At 50.4% G+C, this 12,731-nt stretch overlaps 1 protein-coding gene across 2 annotated transcripts in view; it reads left to right on the top strand.

Moving 5' to 3' along the window:
• Nucleotides 1-12,731, top strand: part of MGAT1 (alpha-1,3-mannosyl-glycoprotein 2-beta-N-acetylglucosaminyltransferase) — a 52,383-nt gene that overhangs the window by 22,093 nt on the left and 17,559 nt on the right. Inside the window, exon 1 of one of the 2 annotated variants that reach the window (XM_040325004.1) lies at nt 12,300-12,406. The exons of the other annotated variant lie outside the window; for it this stretch is intronic. The gene's annotated coding sequence lies outside the window, so the exon portion shown is untranslated. Of the gene's footprint in view, nt 1-12,299; nt 12,407-12,731 lie in introns of those variants that run through there. 2 annotated transcript variants of the gene reach the window in all.

Genomic DNA, 12,731 nt, shown 5'->3' with positions numbered 1-12,731 from the left:
TTGCCCGGCGTAAGCGCGCGCAATGTAAATGATCCCGCGGGGCGGGAATCATTTAAATTAGGCTCGCTCCCGCGCCGAGCGTACAGCGCATGCTCCGTCTGGAAACTTTCCCGACGTGCATTGCGGCAAATGACATCGCAAGGACGTCATTTGCTTCAAAGTGAACGTGAATGGCGTCCAGCGCCATTCACAAATCACTTACGCAAACGACGTCAAATTCGACCGACGCGACGCGGGAACGACGGGTATCCTTTAGCATTGGCTGCCCCTGCTTTTAGAAGGGGCAGCCTTACGCTAAAGACGACGTACGGAACCGACGTAACTTGCGTACGCAGGGGGCACGCAACATTGTGAATCGGCGTAAGTATGCAATTTGCATACTATACGCTGACCACAATGGGAGCGCCCCCTAGCGGTCATCGCAAGAATGCAGCCTAAAATCTGCGTGGCATAAGAGCCTTATGCCACGCAGATTTTAGGCTGCAGTCGGCGTTACGATGTTCCTGAATCAGGAGAACTCATTACGCCGGCGCAAGTCAGCAATTGCGCTGCGTAACTATGGTTATGCAGGCGCAATTGCTTACTGAATCTGGGCCAATATTTACTTATCCTGGAGTTCAACCTTCAAGTTTTGAGCATTGCTTACCCACTTGCCGGCCGTATACTGTATATATTAGGGGTCGGCCGATTATCGGTGCGGCCAATGTTTACTTATTTTTTCTTAAAGAATCGGCATCGGTTACAAATTTCCCAATGTTACCGATATTGATCTCCCCCTGCCGCGGCGGCCATCTTTTTTGGACCCACTATGTTATCGGCCCGGGTAGAAGAAGCCAGGTCTCTGAAGGTTTTGCACTGCAGGCCCAGTGTGCGGAGTCCACTGAGCCTGCAAACGTTCTGACAGTCTGACTGGCTTCTTCTACACGGATAGGGCAAAGGCCGCCGCCTACCTCCCCTCGGATACTGCACGCCACGGAAGAGACTGCCGACATGATACAAGAGATCAATGCAGCCTCACCAGTGTCCATCAAATATAGCAGCCTGCCTGTGCTGGTCATGCAGCCTCACCTATGCCCATCAGATGCGGCAGCCTGCCCGTGCCCATCAGATGCAACAGCCCGCCAGTGCCCATGACATGCAGCCCGCCAGTGCCCATGACATGCAGCCCGCCAGTGCCCATGACATGCAGCCCGCCAGTGCCCATGACATGCAGCCTGCCAGTGTCCATCATGTACAGCCTGCCAGTGCCCATGACATGCAGCCTGCCAGTGCCCATGACATGCAGCCTGCCAGTGCCCATGACATGCAGCCTGCCAGTGCCCATGACATGCAGCCTGCCAGTGTCCATCATGTACAGCCTGCCAGTGCCCATGACATGCAGCCTGCCAGTGCCCATGACATGCAGCCTGCCAGTGCCCATGACATGCAGCCTGCCAGTGCCCATGACATGCAGCCTGCCAGTGCCCATGACATGCAGCCTGCCAGTGCCCATGACATGCAGCCCGCCAGTGCCCATCATGTACAACCTGCCAGTGTCCATGACATGCAGCCTGCCGGTGCCCATGACATGCAGCCCGCCAGTGCCCATCATGTACAACCTGCCAGTGTCCATGACATGCAGCCTGCCGGTGCCCATGACATGCAGCCTGCCAGTGCCCATCACCTACAGCCTGCCAGTGCCCATCATGTACAGCCTGCCAGTGCCCATCATGTACAGCCTTCCAGTGTCCATGACATGCAGCCTGCCAGTGCCCATCATGTACAGCCTGCCAGTGCCCATCATGTACAGCCTGCCAGTGCCCATCATGTGCAGCCTGCCAGTGTCCATGACATGCAGCCTGCCAGTGCCCATGAGGTACAGCCTGCCATTGCCTGGTAATACGATGTCACGCTGTGTGTCGGAGTTGGATCTGAATCGCCGTGCAGCCGCTGTAATGATGTCCCACCTCCTATGACACATGTCACAATGATTCCTAGCGTTGGATCAGTGTGCCGTCTATCATAGGAGGCGGGATGTCGTTACATCAGCTGCACGGTGATTCAGATATCTGACACATAGTGTGAGATTGTGCTACCAGGCACTGGGGAGGCTGTGTATCATGACAGGAGGGAGGAGAGTAAGAATGAGCTCCAGCATGTTCGCATAGTACACGTGCAGAGCCCGCCAGGAGGTCGGCACTTGCGCTGCGCTAATCACAGCCAGGGAGACATTTCCCGATGCTCGGCTGCAGAGATCAGGAAATGTCTGCCTGGCTGTGATTAGCGCAGTGCGGGTGCCGACTTCCTGGCGGGCTCTGCACGTGTTCTATGCGAACATGCCGGAGCTCATCCTTAGAGGAGAGACTCTAAGGGGTGCGCCGGGATGATACATGTACGGAACCCAGCGGGATGGCCCCGCCCCTTTTCCGGTTCCATTATCTGCGGGGTTTTTTCGGTCGCCTGCCGAAAACACAATTTTCAACCGATATGTTTCGGCAGCCAAAATTTTGGTGCAACACTATTTTACATTGAAAAGGAAAAAACAATACAATGGGCCGAATTCTCGTCTTTCTTAGTTGTCGGTCGTCCAGCGTGTCAAACAGTAACTTGTGCGATCTGCAATCTGTCACCTTTGATCGATGAGCTGTTGTGCTGCACAGACAGGAGTGATCCGCCCCCTCATTACCCCGCCCCCTCATTACCTCCTACAGATGATGTATTGTATGTGTATAGCAGGGATATGCAATTAGCAGACCTCCAGCTGTTGCAGAACTACAAGTCCCATGAGGCATAGCAAGACTCTGACAGCCACAAGCATGACACCCAGAGGCAGAGGCATGAAGGGGCTTGTAGTTTTGCAACAGCTGGAGGTCCGCTAATTGCATATCCCTGGTGTATAGGATAGGAAGGCAGCATGTGACCAGCCATAAAACATAATGGCAGACGTCCTGCGGCTGTGATCATACACAAGCCCCCCCCCCCCCCGAGCAGGCCATTATTTGTGACACAGCACTGCGGTTCTTTAACCACTTAAGCCTTTATGCAGCTAAAGGACCAGGCCCCTTTTTGCGATTCGCCACTGCGTCGCTTTAACTGACAATTGCGCTGTCTTGCGACGTGGCTCCCAAACAAAATTGGCGTCCTTTTTTCCCCACAAATAGAGCTTTCTTTTGGTGGTATTTGATCACCTCTGCGGTTTTTAATTTTTTACGCTGTAAACAAAAATAGAGCGACAATTGTGAAAAAAACAATATTTTTTACTTTTTGCTATAATAAATATCCCACAAAAAAGATATAAAAAAACATATGTTTTTCCTCAGTTTAGGCCGATACGTATTCTTCTACATATTTTTGGTTAAAAAAAATCGCAATAAGCGTTTATCGATTGATTTTGCGCCAAATTTATAGCGTTTACAAAATAGGGGATAGTTTTATTGCATTTTTATTAATATTTTTTTTTTTTTACTAGTAATGGCGGCGATCTGCAAATTTTATCGTGACTGCGACATTATAGCGGACACATCGGACACTTTAGACACTTTGGGAGCAAGCATTGTCATTTTTACAGCGATCACTGCTTTAAAAATGCACTGCTTACTGTACAAAATGGCAGTGAAGGGGTTAACCGGGGGGGAGGGGGTGCTGTAGGGGTTAAGTGTGCCCTAAGGGAGCAATTCTTACTGTGGGGGGGCGTGGCTGTGCGGGTGACGCCACTGATGGTCGTTTGCTTACACAGGGAACAGACAATCAGTGACAGGCTCACTAGGAAGCACGGGGAGAGGTTTGTTTACACTTACATCCCTGTTCTCTGTGACCTGATCGCGGGACACCGGCAGCGATCGGGTCCGCTGTTCCCGCGGGGACGGTCACAGAGAAGAGGACCGGGTCGCGAGTGCGCCGCCAGCGGCGCCCTCGCAGATCATGGCTGGGATCTTAAAAGGGAAGTACATGTACGCCCTTGTGCCCAGCCGTGTCATTTTGTCGACGTATATCGTCGTGCGACGGTCCTCAAGCGGTTAACTGACAATTATGTGGTCGTGCAACGTGGCTCCCAAACAAAATGGACGTCCTTTGTTTCTCACAAATAGAGCTTTCTTATAGTGGTATTTGACCTATCACCTTGAAAACTATGGGATATATACTTGAATTTTTATTTATTTATTTAACCTCTTCAATACCGAGCACTCCCCCAACCACCCCCCCCCCCCCTTCCCCCGTTTCCTGCCCAGGACAATTTTTGCAATAAAACTATCCCCTATTTTGTAAACGCTATACATTTAGCGCAAACCAATCGATAAACACTTATTGCAATATTTTTTTTTTATTTCTTTTTTTTTTACCAAAAATGGGTAGAAGAATACCTAAACTGAGGGAAAAACTCTTTTTTTTTTTTCTTTGGGGATATTTATTATAGCAAAAAGTAAAAAATATTGGGCCAGATCCACGTACCTCGGCGCATATATAGGCCGGCGTAGTGTATTTCAGATACACTACGCCGCCGTAACTTAGAGCGGAGGTTCCTTATCAACAAAGAATTTGCGCCGTAAGTTACGGCGGCTTAGTGTAAATGTGTCGGGCTAAGGGAGCGAAATTCAAATGACTAAGATGTGGGCGTGTTTTATGGTAATTCAACTTGACCCCACGTAAATGACGACTTTTTTTGAACGGCGCATGCGCTGTCTGTGGGGGTATCCCAGTGCGCATGCTCGAAATCACGTCGCAAATAGTCAATGCTTTCGACGTGAACGTAACTTACGTACAGCCCTACTTGCGATCGACTTACGCAAACAACGTAATCAACGGAAAATTTGACGCTGGCCCGACGTCCATACTTAACATAGGATACGCTTCATATAGCAGGGGTAACTTTACGCCGGAAAAAGCCTAACGTAAACGACGTAAAAAAATGCGCCGGGTGGACGTACGTTTCTGAATCGGCGTATCTACCTAATTTGCATATTCCTTGCGTAAATCTACGAAAGTGCCACCTAGCGGCCAGCATAAATATGCAACTAAGATACGACGGCGTAAGAGACTTACGCCAGTCGGATCTTAGCCAATTTTCGGCGTATCTTGTTTTCTGAATACAGAAAAAAGATACGCCGGAGCATCCTAGAAGTTACGCGGCGTATCAACAGATACGCCAGCGTAACTTCTTTCTGAATCTACCTCATTGATTTTTTTTTTTCAAAACTGTCGCTCTATTTTTGTTTATAGCGCAAAAAATAAAAACCGCAGAGGTGATCAAATACCACCAAAATAAAGCTCTATTTGAAGGGAAAATAAGGACGCCAATTTTGTTTGGGAGCAAAGTCGCACGACCGCGCAATTGTCAGTTAAAGCGACGCAGTGCCGAATCGCAAAAAGGGGCCTGGTCCTTTACCTGCATAATGGTCCGGGTCTTAGGTGGTTAAGTTGGGCTCAGCTGCAGTCCCAGGGGACGGTGGGCCTGTCAGTAACGCATGGAAGGAATGATGAAACGTGCCGCCATTTGCCTGAAGCCGTTCTCCGTGACACCAGTGATTGTCTCGTGGTGCTGGTATTGTTGGTGTCATTACAGAGAAGCCCTGCGAATGCTGGTAGCCGGCCAAACTGGCTTTTCCGGATCTGATGTGGTATTTGTACTCTGGGAGTTTCTATGAAAAGAGTAGAAGGGATTTTTGGAGTGTTTGTTCTGGAACGGACTCTGCAGACATATTTGCTTACACTTTACAATCATTTCTAAAAACCTTGTGGGTGATGGTAAAATTAAAGTGATTCTAAACGCAGAAAATCTTTTTACTTAACCTCTTCAATACCGGGCACTTTGCCCCTTCCTGCCCAGGACAATGTTCAGCTTTCAGCGCTGTTGCACTTTGAATGACAATTGCGCGGTCATGCAACACTGTACACAAATGATATCATAGAACTTTCTTTTGGTGCCTTTTGATCGCCTCTGCGCTTTTTATTTTTTGTTAAACTAAAAAAACGATTTTTTTTGAAAAAAAATTTTTTGTCTTTGTTTCTGTCATAAAATGTTGTTTTCCCCTTCACTGATGGGCACCGATAAGGCGGTACTGATCAGGTGGTACTGATGAGGCACTGATATGTAGAATTGATGGGCACTGATTGGTGGCATTTATGGACACTGATTGGCAGCTGTGATGGGCACTGATTGGAGGCTGTGATGGGCACTGATTGGAGGCTGTGATGGGCACTGATTGGTGGCTGTGATGGGCACTGATTGGTGGCTGTGATGGGCACTGATTGGCGGGTGTGATGGGCACTGATTGGCGGGTGTGATGGGCACTGATTGGCGGCTGTGATGGGCACTGATTGGCGGCTGTGATGGGCACTGATTGGCGGCTGTGATGGGCACTGATTGGCGGCATTGATGGGCACTGATTGGCGGCATTGATGGGCACTGATTGGCGACACTGGCACTGACAGGTGGCACTGATGGGCAGCACTGTTGATGGGGTACTGATGTGTAACTGACAGGTGTTACTGCTGGGCACTGATTGGCACTGTGGTGGGCACTTGCTAACTTTATTATTGTGGCACTGATTGGTACTGTGGTGGGCACTTGCTAACTTTATTATTGTGGCACTGCTGGGCACTGATTGGCACTGTGGTGGGCACTTGCTAACTTTACTATTGTGGCACTGATTGGCACTGTGGTGGGCACTTGCTTACTTTATTATTGTGGCACTGCTGGGCACTGATTGGCAGGCGATTGACACATTTGAGGGGGCTGTGCTGTTAATCAATGTGCGGATTATCAGCACAGACCCCCCCCCGACAGGGAGAGCTGCCAATCGGCGCAACCAAGGAATTTCAAGGTTCATGCGATGATCAGCTGTGATTGGTCACAGCTGATCACGTGATAAGAAGCCTCTGACAGGGGGGGGGGGGGGGGGGCGAGCAACACCTGTAAAAGCTCTCCAGCGGCTAATTAGTCGCTAGGATTGCATTGGCGGCTGTGGGTAGAAAAAAACATTACCAGGTTGAGGCCTATAGCTGCAGGCATGATCACGGTACAGCCACTTGCATTAAAACTTTCAAAAGGGGAAGACGGGGACAGTCTGCAACTACGGGTCCAGCTGTGGCCCCACTATGCCCTTTCAGCCACTGGTTGTCGGTCACGCTGGGACTTGTAGTTCATCACAGCTGAAAATTGTCCGTCTCTTTGCTGGTAGTTGACCTTCATTACATGGCCGGAGCGTTGTACGGCGTGTTCAGCGCAGTGCTGGCAAGTCTCTACTAACGGGGTAAAGATCAGGAGAAAGTAAACATGTTTCCAAAAAGTATGTGTTGCGTCACCCAACGTCTGATGAGCCAGATCTCCCAATCCCGAGTACAACCAACCGCGCTTGTCTGCTATTTCGGAGGCCTGATTTTGAGGTAGACGTGGTGTCGGCGGGTGATTAGACACGCACAGCTGTTTATAATAGAGCGGCTTTACACGCCGGGCGGCATCGGCTCTTCCTAGGGAGTATGAACGGCTCTCTTTGGACATGAATAGGAATCGACCAGCAACGCTACAAATGTCCGATATCTCCTGTGCCGTTTACAAATCCAAATAGTCACGTGTGTATTCAGGGATGTTACTTATAACCGTTTGATAACCATTGTTCTTTAACCACTTCCATACCAGGCACTTACGCACCTTCCTGCCCAGGCCAATTTTCAGCTTTCAGTGCTGTCGCACTTTGAATGACAATTGCGCGGTCGTGCTACACTGTACCCAAACTATTATTTTATCATTTTGTTCCCACAAATAGAGCTTTCTGTTGGTGGTATTTGATCACCTCTGCGTTTTTTATTTTTTGCGCAACAACTAAAAAAAGACCGAAAATTTTGAAAAAAATAAAGTTTTTATTTTTTTCTGTTATTTTTTTTGTGAATAAGTACGTTTTCTTCTTCGATTACGGGCACTGATATGGCGGCACTGGTGAGGCGGCACTGATGGACACTGATAGGCGGCACTGATAGGCAACGCTGGTATGCGGCACTGATGGGCACTCATAGGCAGCACTGATGTGCACTCATAGGCGGCACTGATGGGCACTCATAGGCGGCACTGATGGGCACTCATAGGCGGCACTGATGGGTACTTATGGGTGGCACAGATGGGCACTGAGGGGTGGCACTGATGGACACTGAGGGGTGGCACTGATGGCATTGCTGGGCATCACTTGTGCCCATGTTGCCAGTCAGTGCCCATTTGTGGGCACTGATTGGCATCTTTCTAATTTATTTTTATTTTTCCTGCCCCTTTCCTGGTGGTCCAGTGTTGGCATCCGAGGGGGGGCTGCGCTGATAAACAATCAGTACGAACCCCCCCTGTCAGGAGAGCCGCCGATCGGCTCTCCTCTACTCACGTCTGTCAGACGCGAGTGAGGAAGAGCCATCAACGGCTCTTCCTGTTTACATCGTGATCAGCCGTGATTGGACACGGCTGATCACGTGGTAAAGAGCCTTCGCTGTCAGACTGACACCCCACATCACCAATCGTCGTGCTACGCGCCCCCACGGGCACTCGCCGGCATGAAATCCTGCAGGACGTCAATAGACGTCCAGTCAGGATTTCACAACCACTTCCCGGACGTCAATTGTATATTGACCGGGCGGGAAGTGGTTAACAAAATAACATACATTCCACATTAATAATTATGCCGCCAAAATTAGCGTGTTCTGTAAATTGCCTCCAGTGTTGCTTCTGTTTCTTCTTGCCAGAGGGCGCCATTTTGTTGAAGTCCAGACCAGTCACTTCCTTATTGGAAACTCTCCTCAATACCTCTCTATTTGTGGGGAAAAAGGACATACATTTTGTTTTGGTACAGCGCACACCATATCGCAAACAATGGCCCGGTCATTAAGGGGGGAAATCTGTCCGCCCTTGACCACCTCAGCCCCGGGGGATTTGGCTGCCAAATGACAGGAGACCTTTTTGCGATTCCGCACTGCGTCGATTTGCATCGTGGCTCCCAAACAAAATTGACATCCTTTTTTCCCCACAAATAGAGCTTTCTTTTGGTGGTATTTTATCACCTCTGCGGTTTTTATTTTTTTGCGGTAGCTGCAAGTAGTCACAGGCAGCTGCCCACTATGCATGCGCAAAGCATGCTGCGCTTTGTGAATGGTCCCGCAGCCTTCTTGTCTTGAACCTTTGACGTGTCCCAGAAGAGTGGGGAAGGGTGGTGGGGGAAGAACTTCCGCTCAGATAGTTGGAATGAGTACCTGTCAAAACTAGGTACCCACTATATTCATCACCCCCCCAAATAATGTAATGCAAATGTGGAAGAGGAGGGGAAGAGAGAGAGAGAGCATGACTTCCCCTTTTGAAGCTTCAAGAGTCTTTCCTATCCCCCCGGTCACGGCCCCTGGCTTAGGTGGCTTAGGCAGCTGCCGAAGGGCGCGGGGATGGGTAAAATCTGCATTCCCAGCCACTTGAAAAATTCACCTTCGCCTGAGTAGACAAAAATCCTTGCACCGGCCCTGCCCCCCCCCCCCCCCCCCCACACTCTGTGTGAATGGAAAAGCAGCAGACTAATCTGTCTGTCACTCTGCTCTTTCCTCCTATCAGCATGCTGCTTTCTGCTCTCCCAGTCTGAGCTTTGCAGTACATCACATGCTCATTTGACCACATTTTATCCCTTTTGTAGACCCCCAAATATAGCGGTTGATCTGCCAGAAATGCTCTCGGCTCCTAATTTCCCCGATGTGAGCTGATATCACATGGCCTTTGCTGGACTGAAAATGGAAGAAATGGTTTCAGCCCCGCCCGCTTGTCTTTTGTTAAATGAATGAATCCCCCCCCTACACCCCCCCACACACCCGCTTTGAGATAATAAAGGGCGGGACGGTGACGCGGGCGGAGTGAACAGAAAAGCTCAGAATTTCTGACCAGATAAACCCGTATAACCCGCAGTCATCATGTACAGGGAGAGGTCGGCTGCACTTTGAGGCCCGGATTCACAAAGCACATACGCCGACGTATAACAAGTTACGCCGACGTAAGTGCAAATGTGTGCCGTCCTATCTGTGCGCCTGTGCGCCTAAGATGCGCCTAAAAACAGGCTTCATCCCGCCGACGTAACTTGCCTACGCCGGCGTAGGGTGGGCGCACATTTAGGCTGGCCGCATGGTGGCGCGCTCCCATTGATTAGCCATTCAAATATGCAAACGAGGGAAGTACGGCGATTCACGAACGTACGTGTGCCCGACGCAGGCTACGAGAGGTGCGCGTAAGTTGTACGTCCGGCGTAAAGTTATTCCACATAAAGGAGGCGTAACCCAGCAGCAGACTTGCAAAGGTCTGCACCAGGGAACACAAGCCGGCGCATTTTACGTTGGACGTGTGTCTGGCTGGGCGTAGGTTACGTTCACGCCGTACGCAGTGATCCGGCGTAGTTTAGGCAGTTGTTCCGACGTGGTTGTGAGCAGGCGCAAGGGGATGTGTCCACGTCACGGCGCATGCGCAGTTCGTAATACGTATCTGTCTAGCGCTCGGCCCATCATTTGCATGGGGTCACGCCTCATTTGCATGGGTCACGCGCACTTCCACCTACGCCGGCGTACGCCTTCGAAAACCCACGCTGGCGCAGCGTTGGGAGCACTGGCTTGCTGAATTCCATGCTTGCCTCTCTGTGCTATGCCGGCGTGGCGTATGGCGTTGATAGGCGGCAGTCATTGGCACTGATGGCACTGACAGGTGGCTAGCACTGATAGGCGGCAGTTATGGGCACTGACAGGTGGCTGGCACTTATGGGCAGGCACTGAAATGCAGCAATAAATGACATGAGGAAATGCTATGCTATGCTGCAGCGCCCATCTTGGTACACCCTGCGCTCGGCATCAGTAAGTATCAGCAGACATCTTGTTACACCCAGCGCAAACTATATGGGCTGGGTGTAACAAGATGCCAGCTGCTGGCTTACTGCGGCCAAGTGCAGGGTGTGCCAAGATGATGGCGACCGATCCGCCTACTGACGCCAGACCGCCCCACTGAGGCTGCCCGCCCGATCCACCTACTGAATCCATTCGCCTGCCTACTGGCGCCACCCACCCTCTCCGCCGAGAGTCCGCTTGCCGCCGACCAACTATTGGGTCAGACATCGGGAGCAAGTACTCGCACAAATGCTCGGTATCGGTCCCGATACTAGTATTGGTATCGGGACAACCCTAGTATTTATTTGTATCATTTTCCTTCCACTTCACAATTATGTGCCACACTGGCCCAGATTCTTAAAGGAGATACGTTTGGCGTAACTCTGAGTCCGAGCCGTCGTATCTATGCACCTGATTCTTAGAATCAGTTACGCATAGATTTGTATTAGATCGGACCGGCGCAAGTCTCTTACGCCGTCGGATCTTAACTGCATATTTACGCTGGCCGCTAGGGGCGTGTACGCTGATTTACGCCTAGAAATATGTAAATCAGCTAGATACGCGAATTCACGAACGTACGCCCGGCCGACGCAGTACAGATACGCCGTTTACGTTAGGCTTTTCCCGGCATAAAGTTACCCCTGCTATATGAGGCGTACATGCGGCGTACCAATGTTAAGTATGGACGTCGTTCCCGCGTTGAATTTCGAAAATTTTACGTTGTTTGCGTAAGTCTTTCCGTGAATGGGGCTGGACGTAATTTACGTTCACGTCAAAACCAATACGTCCTTGCGGCGTATTTGGAGCAATGCACACTCGGATATGTCCACGGACGGCGCATGCGCCGTTCGTTAAAAACGTCAATCACGTCAGGTCACATAACATTTACATAAAACACGCCCCCCTGAATTCCACATTTGAATTAGGCGGGCTTACGCCGGCCTATTTACGCTACGCCGCCGCAACTTACGGAGCAAGTGCTTTGAGAATACTACTGCACTTGACCGTCTAAGTTGCGGAGGCGTAACGTAAATAGGATACGTTACGCCTGCTCAAAGATGCGCTGATCTACGTGGATCTGGGCCTTTGTGTTGGTCTATCACATAAAATCCCAATAAAATACATTTACGTTTCTGGTCGTAACATAACAAATATGGAAATTTCAAGGGGTACGAATACTTTTTCAAGGCCCTGTAAGTCATTTTCTAGCAGATAATACAGATTAGTGTGGAATAGGTCCGGTTAAGGAGACGTCCGGGTTCAATGAGCAGCCTCGGCGGGCGTCCCGTGTCGCTCGGGTGTCACACGTGTTCCCAGCTCGCAGTCACACAGGTTTTGTTTTGCATGTGGCTCGTGGTGTCGCTGTGCGTGTTCTTCTCGGAATGGCTCATTATTCTCTCCTCCCCCCCTGGAGGGCAGGCTCCTCTCTTCTCTCTCCTCTCTGTGTAATCTAATACTTCTTCAGCTGACTTCCTGAACAGAGCAGGAAGAAGCCGGCGGCTGGGCAGTTGGTGAGAAGTCTGTGGAGGAGAGAGGGGGATCTCAGGGGACCTGGGTGAGTGCTGGGAGAAGGATGGATAAAGACGGAGGAGGGGGCGATCCTTTGTCTGGGGGATGGGGGACCTTCTGGGGGCACCAGGAAAAGTTTCCGGAAAGTTTGATGGAAACTTTGGAGAAGTTTGTCCCCGGCATTGATTGCCGGAGACCTCGCCAGCTGTTGATTGTTCGTCTTTTTCCTTTTCGTAGTCGTCCTCTTTAACCACTTAAGCCCCGGACCATTTTGCAGCTAAATGCCCAGGCCAGGTTTTGCGATTCGGCACTGCATCGCTTTAACAGACAATTGCGCGGTCGTGCGACGTGGCTCCCAAACAAAATTGGCG

The sequence above is a fragment of the Rana temporaria genome, chromosome 9, assembly GCF_905171775.1.
Source record: "Rana temporaria chromosome 9, aRanTem1.1, whole genome shotgun sequence".
NCBI lineage: Eukaryota > Metazoa > Chordata > Amphibia > Anura > Ranidae > Rana > Rana temporaria.
Note: the sequence above shows the minus strand (reverse complement) of the source record. Positions and strands in the feature narration are given on the sequence as shown.